This window comes from Cebus imitator, unplaced genomic scaffold (assembly GCF_001604975.1).
Source record: "Cebus imitator isolate Cc_AM_T3 unplaced genomic scaffold, Cebus_imitator-1.0 Scaffold33, whole genome shotgun sequence".
In the NCBI taxonomy this organism is placed as follows: Eukaryota; Metazoa; Chordata; class Mammalia; order Primates; family Cebidae; genus Cebus; species Cebus imitator.
Genome location: NW_016107348.1, coordinates 4,020,099 through 4,038,499, shown reverse-complemented (window position 1 = coordinate 4,038,499; position 18,401 = coordinate 4,020,099). Strand labels below are relative to the sequence as shown.

The 18,401-nt window shown below is 39.1% G+C and overlaps 1 protein-coding gene and 1 pseudogene across 2 annotated transcripts in view; one reads left to right on the top strand and one right to left on the bottom strand.

Moving 5' to 3' along the window:
* The window catches only part of LAMC1 (laminin subunit gamma 1), a 123,167-nt gene that overhangs the window by 45,160 nt on the left and 59,606 nt on the right, over positions 1 to 18,401 (bottom strand). The window lies entirely within an intron of this gene.
* On the top strand, positions 13,911 to 14,407 carry LOC108301353 (annotated as a pseudogene). The gene has a single exon (XR_001823825.2). The product of XR_001823825.2 is annotated as a small nuclear ribonucleoprotein Sm D2-like (transcript).

Genomic DNA, 18,401 nt, shown 5'->3' with positions numbered 1-18,401 from the left:
TTTTTTTTTTTTTCCTGATAGTAGAGACGAACGTGTATTAAATGCTATTGTACTTGAGTCAGCAGAGAGGGAAAGGTAAAAAATACAAGTTGGAAAACAAGAATGAGATTCCGTGTTTGTTGGGAGATTGGTTCTCTGCAGAGGGAAACCTGCCTCTCTGCTCTCTGTCTGGATGCACATGAAAAGTGACTCTGTAGGTTTTAAGGGACAGAAGATGAAATTTGAGTTTTACTGATGACTTTTTCTGTGTGCTGAAAGTCAAGGATACCTGCTAAAGACTGATGGCAAAGCCAGGGAGTAATGTTGGCTGGGGAATATCTGAAGAGTGTAGAAACGCTGTAATAGCCACTGTAAAGACCAGCAATGACAGCTGCTGACTAGAAAAAGGAAGGCTTGCTAGGCAGAGACCAGGCAGCTGAGAAGAGAACAGGAGGCCATGCCTTTGTATGGACATCTAAGTGGAGGTGTGATTTCTACTGCACCATTCAGCATCCCCTCCACCGATGTAACAGAAGGACAAGTCTAGGGGACTAAAGTTGCTTCAAGGAATTTGGAATCCAGTCTGGATAAATAAGAAAGCAAATACAGAAAATGGAATAGCGGGATCAAGGTGGAAGGTATGTGTGTTATCAGGAATTAACTATAAGCAGAACTGGAACAATAAAGGGCTTTTTATTCAGTTAAACAGCTCCACCTGAGGGTTACCATGTCCTCTCTGTCACCATACTTCCCTACTCTGTCCATCCTATTTATTTCACAATTGACAAATAAGATCCAGTTAAGAGACATATGAACAAAAAACAAGAACAGTTTTTTTTTTTTTTTTTTTTTTTTTTTTTTTTTCCTCAAATGGAGTCTGGCTCTGTCACTCAGGCTGGAGTGCAGTGGCGCAATCTTGGCTCACTGCAACCTCTGCCTCCCTGGTTCAAGCAATTCTTCTGCCTCAGCCTCCTGAGCAGCTGGGATCACAGGTGCACACCACCATGTCCAGCTAATCTTTGTATTTTTTATTAGAGACGAGGGTTTTACCATGTTGGTCAGGCTGGTCTTGAACTCCTGACCTGCAATCTGCCCACCTTGGCCTCCCAAAGTGCTGGGATTACAGGTGTGAGCCACCGTGCCCGGCCAGGACCAGGTCTTCTAATTTCCAGTCCAATGATGCTACTAGATTATTATCATGCTGTGAGACCAAGTGAAAGTAGACAGTATGACTTTAAGGTAAAATAGCCAAGCCAAACGATTAAGGAAAACAGTTAAGTGCATTTCTGGAGGTATTCCAGCAACTATTCAACCAGAACATCTTCTACTCCTTACCTCACATTCATGCACACGAAGACGAACCATGGATTATACACACTACCAGGAAAATGTTTAGCTTCTGAGTACTCTACTGTCCCTCTCCCTCCCCCGCCATATCCCTTCCATAAACAAAAAACTCAAGGGCAGATGTTTAGAATGAAGCACACAAAATTAACCAATACTTCCTGCTCTGGGTCCTACAGTTCATGTTGGCTGAGGGAATGAAAGGAGGGGAGCAGGCTGCCTCAACAATGAGAATCCAGCCTTTGTTCACACAGGATCAAGCCAAGGAATTCTGCTTAAGCCTCCTACGTGGTGAAGTATTTCTAATCTCTCTGAGTAGGGGAGAAACTCTTCTTGTCTTAGAATTGGATTCAAGTACTGACTGCTGGGGAACATAAATGCTTCTCTGTTATGTGCTGCTCAGAAAAATTCCTTAAGGATCTTGTGAAACAACCTCCTTTGGAGTTTAGTAATGAATGACAATGGCCATACAGAATTTTACAAAATTGTAAAATGCACTTCCACAGCTTGAATTAGAAAAAGAAAACTAGTTTATTCTAAAGTATCAAATTAGGAGTCACTGGTTCCCTACTGTTCTTATGTGTTAACTCTTTGGAAGTCAGAAAATGAATGCTCTCCTTGAAGCCAGACTTGATCTTAGGAATATAAAACTTTAATAAAGTTGTAGCACAAAGTCAATTAGAGATGGGGTGTGTTTAGGCTACTAAATGGGATTCTCCAAACAGTTAACACAAACAGTAGTCACAGAAAGCAACTATTTGAAAACGTTTTCAATCTTGTTAGCAAAACTGCTGGCTGAAACAAGAGTTCCCAGGACAACGTATCCAGCTGCACACCAGCTGTTACTGTTCCACCTCAGAGGATGGATCGCACAAATAGGGCCTCACCAATTAAGACGACCCAGGGCCAAGTTAATACTGACTGTGGGATTCTGAAGCAGACATGGGCAGGCGATTGGAAAGCACTACAGAACAACTAAGCACTTTCGGAATATAACAAGATGATCTGGTACAATGCAGTCACTCCAGCTGCGGAAAAATCCAGTCCTGTTGAAGGGCTAGTTTCTATTGACTAAAACTCATCTTCGAAATGGTTTGTTTTTAAAAACTTATTTTCCTGTTCCTTTCCCCTAAATTTCTGTACTCCCTTTTCTGGTCTCCCTCTTGTCAACCAGCCAAATGCCGACCGTGCAAGGGGACAAGCTCTTAGAAAGTATATTTAGATCAGCACAACTTACAAATGGGGACAAGTAACCTTACAGCTTTGTATAAAATAGCAATTCCTAACTAAATTTATGACAACAAATGCAATGGAAATTACAATTTGAGAAAGCATCCCTTTTAAATGAATGAACAAAGAGCTTCAATAGTCATGTTTTCTGAGTACAGGCAATAAGCACTTCCTATCACACTTGGGCCACTGTTAATGACGAACAGACACACTAAGATGAGCAGAGATGGAATACGGAAAGTCTCAATTCTACGCTGCCACAATGAAATATAACAAAGCAGCAGGTAAAACAGAAGATATCATTTTAGAACTTTTTAAAGCTAACAGAATTCTATTTATAAAAGCAGTGGTATGATTATCATTATGGAGCTAAGAGGGAAACAAAAGTTTTAAAATAGATGGTATGATTTTGGAGAAGATAAACCCATAATCTCCATGGAAATTAGATTTTTCCATGAAGTATCAAATTTAAAGTTTAAGCCAAAAAAGACAATTCTCTTTCCCTATCACCCTCAAAATATTACTTGGTGCTATGGTTAAATAAGATCATAGCACTAACCTGATGTAGAAGTTCTCAAAAATAAAATCTTTCTGCTTGCATTATCTAATTGCAATGCCCCAAAATGCCATATATACTTCAGTAAACTGAAGGGCCAAAATTGATTTAACTTACATCATAAAACAACCATTACATGAATAGAGAGAGAATTCTTAACACTAACAAGAATGTCAAGCACCCTTGGAGAATAATTTCAAATAAGTGCAAATCACTGTTAGAGGGTACATTTTCCACTATCAAAACATATGATCAATTCATCCTAATCTGCATATCTTTGCCATTTTATTTGATTTCTCATCAAAAAAGATAAGATTCCCAAGAGAAATTTTAAGCCAAGAACTGGGGAATATGCCTTATTAACCTAAACCCCATGTTTCTGAGACTCAATACCAGACCTAATTCATGATGGTAGACCACAGGCATGAATAAGTCCTTGAGCGGGGCTAAAGGAACAAGGCCAGCATTCACCCCCACTCGTGCAAGCTGAGGCAAAAAATCCACTCACTCTGCTGAACAAAGTTCCCACTACAGGGATTTGACTAACATGAGATTTAACGGAGTCACAAAGAAGGCAACTAAGTTAATTATAACACTAAAGAAACAAAAAAGCAATTAAATATAAGCTACATAAGTAAAATTCATATTTTAGATATATGTAATTGTTAAGATATGAAAAAGACACCATAATTTTATGGGAAGCAATTTCTTATTCTGTGATATTCATATACTATTGAGAGCTGGCTATAGTTTGGCTTTTATCTATAACAGAAGGGTAAAAAAAAATAGTTTTTTTTTTAAAAGTGAGAAAACAATCTAATTAGAAAAACAAGTTCTAATACCTAGTCACAATGGTATAGTAACAGACTAAGGTCAACTCCAATAATCCCACAAAGTCACAAAAAGTTGACCAATAGCGCACTTTTTTATTCAACAACTATTTGCTAAGTAAACTTAAAAGTCCACTGTGACGTGCTATTTCAAATACTCCAATCCTTCATTTTGCTTGAATGCCTTTTATTCTTTAGTTTCATTCCTAGTAAACTTGGTCCCTAATTTCCCTAGATCATGTAGTATTTGCATCTGTCCTCAAAAGAGGAAATAATTACAAATACCATAAAATAGCTTACATAATAAAATGGCCTCCTCAATTTTCACAATTTCTTATTAATTTCTTGCCACAGCCACCCATTAGGTCAAGGTTAACAGTTATGACTGGTCTTGATAATTGCTTAAGTCCAAATTGTTCTATTCATTCAACAAATACTTGCTGAAAACCTACTATGTGCCGGTCCCTGTTTTAGGCACTGGGGCTATACCAGAGAATAACACAAGGTCTCAACCATGTAGAACTTATAGTAAAGTAGGGAGCATGCTTGGGTAAGGGATAAGATTTTAAAATAAAAATAAAAATTCTGTGTGTCAGATAACAGAGAAAAAACAAGTGGGAATAGAAAGCGTGTGGGGAGGCTATTTAATTCAGCATTATCACAGATGGTATCATGACATGGATAATATGATATCTGAGCAGAGCCCTGACGAAGTAAAACCGTGCAACATCTGGGGGAAGAGCATTCCAGGAACAGCAAGTGCAATACCCTGAGGCAGGTGCATGCTGGCAAGTTCCAGGGAGCGGTGAGGAGGCCAGTTGGGCTGAAGCAGCAGCAGCGAGTAAGGTGGAAAGTATCAGGAGATGAGGTGAGAGAAGCTGAGAGAGGGAGGGAATACAATATGGAGAGCTCTGTAGGTCACTGTGAGACTTGGTTTCTACTCTGAATGAGATGAAACCCCACTGGAGAATTTTATACAAAGGAATAACAGGCTCTGACTAGTATTTCAAAAGGATGACTCCGGTTGCTGTACTGACAAAAGACTACAGAGGGGATGATAGAGAAACAAGATGAGTTAGGGGAGTTTTGCAGTAATACAGCTAACAAATAATGGTATTTTGGACATATTACGAGGGTGGAACAAACAAGTTTTACTGATGGACTGGATGTGGGGTAGTAGCTTTGTTTATACAACTGGAAAGATGAAGCAGCCATGGGGGGGATGGAGAGCAAGAAACTGGGAGTTCAGTTTTAGATATAGTAAGTTGAAGATGCCCATGAAACCTCTAAGAGAAAATATCAAGTCAGCAGTTAAGATATACACGTCTGGAGGAAGCCACAGCAGGAGAGAGAAATCTGGAAGTCATCAGCATACAATCGGTATTCAAAGCCATGGGATTAGAGGAAGACAACTAGGGAGTGGATATACATAGATTGGAGACAGGTAATAAAAACAATTTTCCAAGTAATTTTTCTCATTTATTTGCTTTTAGGGACAGGGGAAGAGCTCTATCACCCAGGCTGGAGTGCAATGGTACTATCACGGCTCACTGCAAACTTGAATTCCTGGCCGCAAGCAATCCTCCCACTGGATTAGAGTGAGTCTAAGAGAGCCCCTTTTTTCCACAAAGATGCTCACTAAAAAAGCCTTCCCAAAGATTTCCTAAAGAGAAAAGGTATAATATACATTTCCAGGATCACTGTAAGCATCCAGGCTAAAAAGACCTATCCGGTACCCAAACAGTTCAAAACCTACAGGAGCTCCGGAAGGCCTCTTCCCATTTGAGCCAGTCCTGTTCTGTGCCTTGCTGCTAGTAGTTCCCATAATCTGGCCTACAATAAGGTACCATACTGGCTATTAGAATCACCCAGAGAGCTTCTGAAAATACAAACTGTTGAGCCTCATCTCCACAAGTTCCATTCTTGTAGGTTTTGGGTGAGGTCTCAAACTCTGTATTTTTTTTTTTTTTTCTTTTTTAAACTTTATGGTCTGTGACACAGCCCTTAGGAGATCCTGAGAACATGTGCCCCCAGACTCTGTATTTTTTAAAGCACCACAGGCAATTTTTATGTACAATTACAATTGAGAAATACTTCCCTGCTGTAAACTGTTCTGCATCCTGGTTCTCAGCCTTTAAAGATTCAGGTAACAAAAGGTTTCTGACCCCGGTGTTGCACTGTGGAATGAACTTAAGCTCTCCTGATTTTCACATGTCAGACATTTCAAGGTTGCAATTTATTCCACATATCAACTATAGGCATAAGCAGTAAGCCAGGGTAATAGCAGTCTATCTTCTTTAAGACACACACAGATGTTAAAGTCAACAGGGATACTCACTCCACATCCAAGGAAGTCTGGGGGTGACTGCACCATCTGAACCCAAATTCCCCAACATTTTCCTCCATGCCAATTTCCTCTATCATTTAACTTGCATTCACAAGGCCCTAAATCCTAGGCAAGTAGAAATACACACTTGATTTTTTTAGAAAACCTGTCTACTGCTGAGGATTTCACAGTGGATATATCCTTTATAGGCAGGTATTGGTCAAGACTCCCTATAAACCAAATTCCCTACCCACTGGCATCTGTGCGTCCTTCCTATAATAAAATAACACAGGACCACCAGTAATTCTCAATGGTAAGGGATACAACTGAAAGCAAAGAGTTAATTTCTGCTTCAGTACACTCAAAATGATAAGAAAACACTTTTTCTTCTTTGTCTAGAAGCCTAGACTTGTTTAATCCCAGTCTGTGTCGGGCAGTGTTGGCATTTTCAGGGAGGGTGTTACATTCTGTTGGCTACAGACTAGCATAGGAACATTTATTTTTCAGAGAAGAAATTTTAGGTATTTAAAAAATATACATTAAAAGGGGCGCTTAAGTCCAAAGTGCCAGATGTTCATACAGTAATTAGAGAGGGAGAGGAAGAAGGAAGGGGAAGGAAAGGGAGGAGGGAGGGAAAAGATGAGTGAGAGAATGGGGACAAAGTAAGATTAAAGAATTATAAAAACACTCTAAAAGTCCAGACTTGATACCCTGGATTTTAAATTATCACACAACATGTACAGCTAAGCTATAGGGCATGCTTTCTTTTCATTTTAGAAATTCTTTGGGTCACTGATTCCGCCTCCTCCCAGACTCAAGCCTTAAGACACACTTCAAGTAGCTTGGAATCTAAGACAGAGGCTGGCAAACCATAGCTGGCAGATCAAATCTAGCCCAACACCTATTTTTGTAAACAAAGCTTTACTGAAATAAAGCTATGCTCATGTGTTTGCACACTGTTTATCACTGCTTTTCTGGCTCCAAGGGCAGGGTTGGGCAATTGCGGAGACCCTGCATGGCCAGCAAAGCCTAAAATATTTACTATATGTCCTTTTACAGAAAAGCTTTGGTGATCCCTGATCTAAGAAATCAAAGAATATAAAAACAAAGATTTCTACTAAAACCTCTTCTACCTCTCTTCTGCAGGGCATACTGTTTTAAAATTTGGTCCAAGGAAGTTTGAATTTTTCCTTTACTGTCATTAAAAAAAAAAAAAAAAAAAAAAAAAAAAAAAAAAAAAGGCCGGGCGCGGTGGCTCAAGCCTGTAATCCCGGCACTTTGGGAGGCCAAGGCGGGTGGATCACGAGGTCAAGAGATCGAGACCATCCTGGTCAACATGGTGAAACCCCATCTCTACTAAAAATACAAAAAATTAGCTGGGCATGGTGGCACGTGCCTGTAACCCCAGCTACCCAGGAGGCTGAGGCAAGAGAGCTGCCTGAACCTAGGAGGCGGAGGTTGCGGTGAGCCGAGATCGCGCCATTGCACTCCAGCCTGGGTAACATGAGTGAAACTCCGTCTCAAAAAAAAAAAAAAAAAAAAGTAGAAAGAAGTATACTCAGAAATTTTACAAGATTTAATTCAATTACATTTGATATCCCTAGAATTACCTATGATTTCACAGAAAGAAGCACTTTCTTTTCTCGACAAGCAAAAAGATTAGCAGGTAGGGGAGGGGATAGGGATTTGATGCATTTCAAAAAATCGAATATGTAATAATATCCTTTAGCTCTTATACAGCTCACAAAAATGAACCAGTGAAGCAGAAAGACAAAGAAAACAACACTCTCGGAAAAAGTGACACCATTTTTCCAGCAGTGTGCTCTCCTATACCCACCCCCCCCTTCCCCAGGCAGAAGCGTAATAAGCAGTAGTTGCAGTGAAGGGGGGAAACTGATTACTCAAGTCAAACAGCAATCATAGCTGGGACAGTAGGAAAAATGACATGTTAAAAACTGCAGATAAAGTGGAAAATGCAAGTAGATCTCATTTAGATCTCCACAAGAACCTCCCTCCCTTGTCCTCTGGGTAGGAATTCAGCCCTTCGCACAAGGCCTCCTTGTACTTCTGCTCTTCTGAGCGGATGGACAATTTACATCAAGAAAGTGCCCTGCCAGCTGGCACTCTCTCTACAAGTGACTGATTGTGAGCAGATGCCTTCATAAGTATAAACGAATACACCCCCTTCTTCATTTTTCATTCATTCACCCCCTTTTGCAGAGGAATAAGAATGTACACTCTACACACTCTCCTTTGGAAACCAAAGTTAGTGTTCTTCCTATCCCTTCATCTCTCATGTGCTGTGCTTGAACTTGCTATTGTGTTCCTGATTAAATTATACCTTCCACAAAATGGTTAAAATGTATGCAATCTCCCTGGACTACATGTAAATAATCTTGCACTCCTAGATGCATCTGCTTATTTTTTCTAATGACTGTTATGAGACCAAATCACAACAAATGTAAAGGTCTTAATTGGCTTTCTGATTCCAGAATTGGGCAACATCTTACTCTGTAAAATAGAATGAGTGTTTCAATGAGCTGGGCAGAGGAACTGGTTTTATAGACAAAAAAGGTCTGAGAAAAGCAGAAACGGAACAAAAAGCAGATTGGTTGCTTCAAAAGTTACTTTCCTTTTAGGGTTAAAACAGAGGAGACGTCTTATCATGCCCAGGTAAACTGGGCCCCTTTTGATTGGTTGTTGTGAATCTTCCGGTTATTTAAACAAATCAGGCCTGTTTCAGGATTCAGTTTAATTATGTGGCATCTAGAATGAACAACTCCATTCTAGTTTAGTCTGGTCTACTGGGGTCTAGTGCAGGAGGCTAGTCTAAAACAATGGGCCCTCATAAATTTTATTTAACATGACTTAGATTAAAAACTTATGTCCTAGAACAGCCTCAATTTAGAACATTTGATAATCTGCCACAACAAAGAATAGTTTCAATCAGAAGTCAATCTGAATTATTGGTGTATTAAGTGTTATACATTAGTCATTTTTTAAAAAGCTTCTTTCTAGTTAAATCACCTTCCCTTTAAAGCACATTCTCATTTCAGAAATTTCTTTGTTTTAAATTTATCTTTAATTGGAAAGTAGTAAAGAGTTTGGCAAATAAATATCAAATGTCCCTTTACAATGAGGAGAAACTTTTTGCAATCATGTTTGAAATTGTTTTATAAAGTATGTATATAGCATATTCAGTGAAGGTGTCTTGAGGGTAAGGAGGTCACATGACAAATTATTTACATCGCATATTACAGGTAGGTCAGTCCGGTTCCCAGTACTTCAAAAACATGGACCCTTTAATCTGCTCTTCCCTCTACATTGAGAGCAAACATTAAACAGTGATATCAGAAGAAATGTTCTTCAATCCACTCTTTGCCATATTTCATACAGCACTGCAGTTCTCCTCCATGGTAGTATTTCATATGCACCCACAAAGGGACTTGTTCTACCTTTCTATTTACATTCTGGAGAACAGCCAAAGTCCTTTCTGGCTCTTTGATCTGATGCCAGAAACTTGGTATCCAACACCTACGTAGAAGAAATTCCCTTATGAGCTCCATGACTAAAGAGGAGTTAAGAAAAAGATGGAAAGTAATCTATAAACTCACCCACCCTATATCATATCACTCCCCAGCTTAAGTATCTATGTAGCTAACTTGATCTAATGCACACTCCTCAGGCATGTTATCACAAGGCATCCATAAGTCTAGACAACTGTGCTTCATTTTCTATCTCCAAACCATATCCTACAATTCTCTAATGTAAACTGAAACCGCTGTTCCAGTCTTGCCGTCTTTATCATCCACACGCCACTTCTCACCTCTAAGCCATTCTCTAGTCTTCACTCCTTCCACGCCCTATCAATCTTTTCAGGTTTGGTTCAAGTTCCACCATATCCATGCCACTTTCAAGTTGTGTTATCATCTTACTTTTCTGAACACATAGCATTTATTTCGCTACTTGAGTGTTTATTCTTTTGTATTTCTTTGCCCCAATAAGAGTTTAACTTATTCAAAAGCAAGGAATATATACTTTTGAGTGGGCTCTATAACAGCGTTTTTCAAGCTTTTCTAACAATGATGCAAGTAAAAAAGATACTTTACATTGCAACCTTTAACACACACATACATACACAATTGAAACTCATGTTTGATAAAACAATACAATACTATCCATGATGCAATCTGATATTCTATTTTTTCATTCCATTTCCTTGAATATGCTGGTTATAGCTCACTGAATTGATTTTATGACGTTAGAGAACTGGGATGCACAATTTGAAAAACACTACAATCCCTAGGACACTGTGCTTGGCACAAAACAAGTGCTCAATAAATATTTATTTATAGTAGACTGACTCATCTACCAAACAAAACAGGCTAGAATTCTAAAGCAAGATGAGATTTTCTGGATATTGCTATAAAGCTTATGATGATGCCTTTCAAGGCTTTCTTCCATATTTTAAAAACAAATCAACATTAAAAGAAAACCATTGTACATGGCAGCCTTTAACAAGATAAAATATCATTTTCTGGCTGGGCTCCGTGGCTCATGCCTTTAATCCCAGCACTTTGGGAGGCTGAGGCAGGTGGATTACCTGAGGTCAGGGGTTCAAGACCAGCCTGACCAAAATGGAGAAACTCTGTCTCTATACAAAATTAGCCGGGCGTGGTGGCACATGACTGTAATCCCAGCTACTCCAGAGGCTGAAGCAGGAGAATCGCTTGAACCGGGAGGCGGAGGTTGCAGTGAGCCAAGATTGCGCCACTGTACTCTGGCCTGGGCAACAACAGTGAAACTCCGTCTGAAAATACCCTTTTCCTAAAGCTAAGTAGCAAAAATTCCATTCATTAACATGGCGTCCCCAAGAGGGCAAGAAGCTTCTAGCCCTCTAAGGGATCTTACAGGAACTTAGGAATGAGTCCCCGAGGTTCCTTTTAGCAGCTCTGGCTTTCCAGAAGAACCCCTTCAGCCATCAGCATGTGATAAGCTTTCATGATAACAGCAAGGATTTCTTCTCTGTGAGATGGACAGACTGAGGCCCAGTGCGTAAGGTTAGATTTCTACTAAAAAGGAGACATCTGGATAATTACTGTCTCATGCTCATGACACTTTTTTCACGGTATGATCAGTACCTGGAATTATCCCCTTTATTTTTTACATGTTTTAATTATATGTCACACACATACACACATAAGAATGTAAGCTTTTGAGGGCCAGAACTCTTATCCCCTGCTATCTCTTTATTTCGAGGTATGTTTTTGTTGTTGTTTTTTACAGGGAGAGAATTGTCTGACTCGTAAAACAAGCAGCAACCCAATAGGAGAAAGAGAGTGAACCCAGATGAGTCTGACTTGTTGTTTGATTAATTCAGTCAATGATTCATTCAATTTACAAACATATTCTGAAACTTACTGTGTGCCAGGCAAGACGTTGGGTACTGAAGATACATACATAAAATAAGGGCGAGTCCCTGCCCTAAATGAATTCCATATGACAGACGAGATAAATACAAATAATTAAGACACACAGTGAGAGAAGTATTGTACTTGGGAGTATGGAGCAATCATATGTCAATTTTCTCAAGTGTAAAATAAAGAGTTTATACAAGATGAACTTTAATGTATACATCTAGCTCCAAAGAGCCTGACTATACAATCTTATCTGTTAGATTTCTCAGAATATCTCTATAACTAGATATTTTCAATACTTTCCCCTTTCTCATAGTAACGTTTTAGAGAAATGCTAAAATGCCACAGGAACTGATTTTGCAAAGATGAAGGACATCAGAGACATGAAACATCAGCTGATTTCCAATCAAGTTCAGACTTCAGTAATTTTCTGACCCTCTACAATGCTTTTGCCAATATTCTGTACTCAGTCGAGTCCTATATGCCCAGCTGCAGGTAAGTTTATATTAAATAATTTGCAATGAATAACAGAAGACAAGGTTCTATTTTAAAGGCTTAAAATTTTCTAATGATAGGGTTCTCAAATAGTTGTTTCCCTCTTTGGAAGAAAAAAGTAATTCTTGATTTCTATGTCTACAAAAGATGAAGCAGTGCAATCTGCAGGCTCCAAACAAATAATCCAACATCTCTGCCCATATCTAGCCACGAGGGACAAGTGACATGTAATGTTTTAGAATAAATTCTTTAGTAGCAAGAAAGAATGAATTCTCTGCTCTTGCTTCTATCACCTGAAAAGGTAAATGTCTGAATCCATTTGAAAATTAGCTCAATTTACAAAACAGTGGAACTAAGCTGGACTCCCACCACTGCCTGGCTCATTCATGCTTCCACAAGTTTGGAACAAAGACCTCATTGACTTATGCATGTAGGCGGATTAGAATTGCAATGCGGCCATGTAGCACATTACTGCACAGTGTTTCTGCCCTATTAAGTCAAGGCAGCCTTCTCTAGATTTGTCTCCCTACTTTCCCTCTTTCCACAATATAATTTCAAGTCTACTATACAGTATAATTGTGTAATTTAGCATAAATGAGACCTGTATATATATACACATATACATATAGGCCTCATATATATAGATAGATATATAGATGATATATAGATACAGGCATTCCAGTTTTTATTGCCTGCTTACAGTTATTGTTGTTCCCAACCCTTCTAGGGCTCCCCTAAAAGACCTAAGTGGACACAACTGTATGCTAAGGATCAAGCACTCCAAGTTCTTAAATGTACAGTGATAAGTGAAAAAGAAAATTAATAGTATGAAAAATGAAAGGCATATAAGAAGGAGAAAAAGAGCTAAGTGGTAGAAAACAAGAGCAACAGAATGGTAAGGCTAAGCCAATCATGACCAATTTTCCACACCTTTAGAATTTATAAAGCATATTTATAAACTTTTAAAGTGGCACTTACTTTCTAATTTAATTTTCAAGCAGTACTAAATGTTTACAGTAATGGAGCCTCAATAAGGACAAATGTGTTCCCTACCCTCAAAAAGCATACAGCCGGGGACACTGGCTCCTGTCTGCAATCCTAGCAATTTGGGAGGCCAAGGTGGGCAGATCGCCTGACCCCAAGTATTGGAGACAAGCCTGGGAAACAATGGTGAAACCTCATCTCTACAGAAAAAAAATACAAAAATTAGCCAAGCATGGTGGCGTGCACCTGTGGTCCTAGTTACTCAGGTGGCTAAGGTGGGAGGATCCCTTGAGCCTGGGAAGTCCAGGCTGCAGTGAGCCATGTTCACACCACTGCACTCCAGCGTGGGAGATACAGCAAGACCCTCACTCAAAAAAAAAAAGGGTACAATTTAGTGAAACTAACAATCAGGGAGCAACACAGAGCAGAGCTAAGCATTAGCAAAGCATTAGCATTTGTGCTAAGAATTAGCAAAGGTACAAACAGGAAAAACTGAGCCCAAATGAATGATTTCATAAACTTTTAAAAAGCAGTTACCATCAAATTTACATTTCTTCTTCTTAATAAGTAATAAAATACGAATGGATGGTTTTGACACAATGGACCAATAAAATATACACCCTCAAGTACATTTGCTTTCAGGACTTCTCCTGATGTTTCCAAAGGGAATTTTAAGAATATTCACATTGAGTAAAGTGCCTGGCATTGTCACTCTTAATGCCACAATAAAAAAAGGATTCATGGCAACACGGAGGAAACCGGAGTGAACCGAGAGCTTAGTGACCAACATGAGCCTCCTCAACAAGCCCAAGAGTGAGATGACCCCGGAGGAACTGCAGAAGCGAGAGGAGGAGGAATTTAACACGGGTCCACTCTGTGCTCACTCAGTCCGTCAAAAACAACACCCAAGTGCTCATCAACTGCTGCAACAATAAGAAACTCCTGGGCCGCGTGAAGGCCTTCGATAGGCACTGCAACATGGTGCTGGAGAACGTGAAGGAGATGTGGACTGAGGTACCCAAGAGCGGCAAGGGCAAGAAGAAGTCCAAGCCAGTCAACAAAGACCGCGACATCTCCAAGATGTTCCTGCGCGGGGACTCAGTCATCGCGGTCCTGCGGAACCCGCTTATCGCCGGCAAGTAGCAGCCACCTATCCCTGTCAGTCAACAGACCTCACTCCCCTGTCCTACGGAGTCCGCTGCCGCTGGTGTTGAGAACAATAAAGCTCTGTGTTTTTTTTTCTAGTAAAAAAATTTAAAAAAAAAGGATTCATTGTAAGGAATCCACAGAGAACTTAAACAAATACATGTGCATATAGGGACAGAGGCTAGTTCTAAATACTATATATGCCTGAATATAATGAAAGAATTTCTCCCCTAAGTTGTCCTTTCAGAAAAGAGAGAACTGTCTTATCTCCTAGTTCTTACAGAACTTCCCAATCACATCATTTTAGACCACCAATTACTGTGGAAAAACCAAATTAGCTTAAAATGACTTTAAATAATAGAAGTTTCAGAAGTTTATTTTGGATATATAATGTAAAGTGTTTTGTTTCGTTTTCTTTTGCTTTTTCTTTTAAGAGAAAAATATATTAAACCAGATTTATGTAATCATTCTTAGGAGGTATGGCTTTAAAAGTGCTGAATGTTGTAAATAATATGCTTTTTAAAGAATACTTTAAGGCAAGAGAGTGAGTAGTTACATTGTAAAGATCCCACATATAAACCAATAAGGGAAATGGGGAGAAAAACTATCCTAATGTTACATAAATAACTATGCATGGCTTGAGATAAAATTTCTAGTGACAGCAATCTTTCACCAATTTAAAAAGTACTGTATCACAATTTATTCATGAAAATGAATATAATATGATTCAGGAAGCTATGCTGATGACTAAAAAGTGACTTTAATAACTACGGATATCAGATATATGTTAAAAAAATTGGAATAAAATTATCCGATAAAAAGTAAGAATGTGGAAAACAATCCCAATTTTGTATATATGTGATTTGAAACCTGTAAATTAATATATTAAATATTTGTAAGTAGACATCTGGTTATTTCACCTATATTCTTAAAATTTTTGTACCTTCAAGTTGGCAGAAACCTTTTAAAAAATCTTTTAAAAGGAAAGGAAAAATGATAAATGGCCTAATATTTTACACACACTTATTTAGTAAATTTAATATTATGATTCAAAAGAAACAAGATGGTATCCCAAATTGGATTCTGTGTGAGAATGACCTATATTTAACTGAGCAGTACCTAAACCAAAGTTTCAGTCTCAGGACATACCAGCACATATTAGGTAGCACATGGGCAGCTGGCTGGCCACTCCTTCAGGTGTGATTATTACTGTTTCTAGACATTAGCTACAAGTCACCCACATGGAAGGATGCCTTGCTTAAGATGCTTCCATCTGCTTGCCATTTTACTCTTACTTTACAAAAGAAAACTCAACTTTAAAGTTGAGATCTGCCTTTAAAGGCAGATAGATCATCATCAACACTAATCCTGTGGAATGAAAGGGCATTTATATATGGCAAAAGTAGGGAATCTACCCTTGATGGTAACAGAATAATGTAAAAGAAAGCCCAACACTTCTCTTCTTTATCTGATTTGCACCAATTCAAAATTATTGATCTTTCTTCACTTCTTCCACGTTCTCCCACTAGAACAAGTCACTGTAAAGGCCACAAATGTTGAAAAACTCAGTATCACATACAGCAGAAGCATAAGCATTTCACTAACTTCTCATGAGCTATGTTTTCTGAGGCCAGAGAACTCTTGCTCCACCATATCACGACATTACAAATGATATTATCCACATTGAGGTTCAGGCTGGCAGAACCTCACAGGAAACTACCCTGACCTTAAAGAGCACTGTCCAAAGTCACAGTTCTAACTTTGACTCCCAGCACTGGGATATGGTTGTCACATGGTTGACACTAATCCTAATAAACCCCCAATTAAGACATCTTTACAGGCCTAGTTACATGCCTAAAATGACAGAGATATTTTCATCATCAGTACTAATGTAATGAAGCACATCAGTGCATCATCACATTAACAATGTAACTCCATTTCCAGCAGTGATTCTAAAATGTAAGACACAGTTTCTGGGTGAGCTGTGGTAATTTGGAGATGGGAAAACATTGGGAAGTCCTTGCCCTTCAACTCCTCTGCACGTAGGCACACACACCTGTCACCAGTCATATCCTTTACCCTGACCCTTCAAGCTTCATGGTCCTTTGCCATAAGGACATTGCCATAAGGATATCTCCACAAGGAAATCACCAAAAATACATTTAACATCACAATGTCTTTAGGATTCAAAAGCATTACTACTCTCGTTCATTGCTGGTGGGAATGCAAAATGGTATAGCTGCTTTGAAAGACAGTCAGTTTCTTACAAAACTAAACACAGTTTGTATGATAAATGTATGGTAATCCACTCCTTGAATTTGCTCATCTGAGTTGAAAATGTATGCCCACATAAAAATCTGTAAACAGATGTGTTTATAGAAATTTTATTCACAATTGACAAAACTCGAATAAATCATATTGAAAGCAACCAACATGTCCTTCAGTGATTGAATGGATAAGCTGCAGTACATGCATACAATGGAGTATTATTCAGTGATTTTAAAAAATGAGCTATCAAGCCACAAAAAGATAACAGAGGAAACTTAAATGCATATAAGTAAATGAAAGAAGCTACTGTGAAAAGGCTACATACTGTAGGACTCCAACTATATGACATTCTAGGAAAGGAAAAACTATGAAGACACTAAACGGGTCTGTGATTGCCTGGAGGTGGGGGAGGAGAGGAGGATGAAAGGCAGAGCAGAGAACTGTTAGGGCAGTGAAACTATTTTGAATGAGACTGTAATGGCACATGTCATGAAACATTTGTCCAAATCCATAGAATGCACAACACCAAGAGTGAGCCTAAACTATGGACTTTAGGGGATAATGATATGTTAATGTTTGATTGATTATAACAACTGTGTCATTCTGATAGGAAATGTTGACAACTGCAGAGGCTACATGTGTGGTGATCCAGGAAGGAAATATGTGGGACTTCTGTACTTTTAATTTTTCTGTGAGCCTAAAAATGCTCTAAAGTTATTTTATTTTTATTTTTTTGAGATGGAGTCTCACTCTATTGCCCAGGCTGGCATGTAATGGCACAATCTCGGCTCACTGTAGCTGGGACCACAGGTGTGCACCACCATGCCCAGCTAATTTTCCTATTTTCAGTAGAGATGGGGTTTCACCACGTTGGCCAGGCTGATCTCGAATTCCTGATCTCAAGTGATCCATTTGCCTCAGCCTCCCAAAGTGCTGGGATTACAGGTGTGAGACACCATACCTGGTCATAAAGCTATTAATTTTTTAAAGAGTATTACTAAATTTCTTTTAAAAGACTTGTTGTAGAAGCCAAATGAACTGTGTTATAGCCTTTCAAAGGCAGTTTACATTCAAAAGTATTAAATCTCGGAACATCGGTACTGCCAAAAAGTTGTCCTAAGACCAGCTGTTAGGTGCAAATCAGCAAAGTCAAGGATTGTGTTGAAAAAAAAAAACAAAAAAAAAACCTAAAACCTTATGACACAACAGAGTTTCTTATTTAACACAGGATTCAAAACACTGGCATCAAACTATAATGGTTGAGATTCAACTAGCTGCTGAGTATGGAAAAAATAAACAGGAACAAACAAAACCTCCGATCCCCAGAAGGTCTGACTCAACTCAGTGACCAATAAGTGGAGCTGGGGTTATGACCAATGGTCCTAAGCGCCAAGGCTGAAGCTCAGGAGATAGGAGATCTAACAGAGAATCCTGAGCTTCGAGAGAAAGGGAAGTGACAAAGGTGAGGCTTAACTTCTGAAGATTCCAGGTATACCCATTACCTTACCCCACTCTACCCCACCCGATCCTGTAAAACTTTTTGTTTTTGAGACAGTCTCTCATTCCGTCACCCAGGCTAGAGAGCAATCTCAGCTCACTGCAATCTCCACTTCCCAGGTTCAAGCAATTCACCTGCCTCAGCCTCCCAAATAGCTGGGATTACACATGTGCATCACCACGCTCAGCTAATTTTTTGTATTTTTGGTAAAGATGGGGTTTCACCATGTTGGCCAGGGTGATCTCATGCACCTGACCTCAGCTGATCCACCCACCTCAGCCTTCCAAAGTGTTGGGATTATAGGCATGAGCCACTGAGCCCAGCCAAA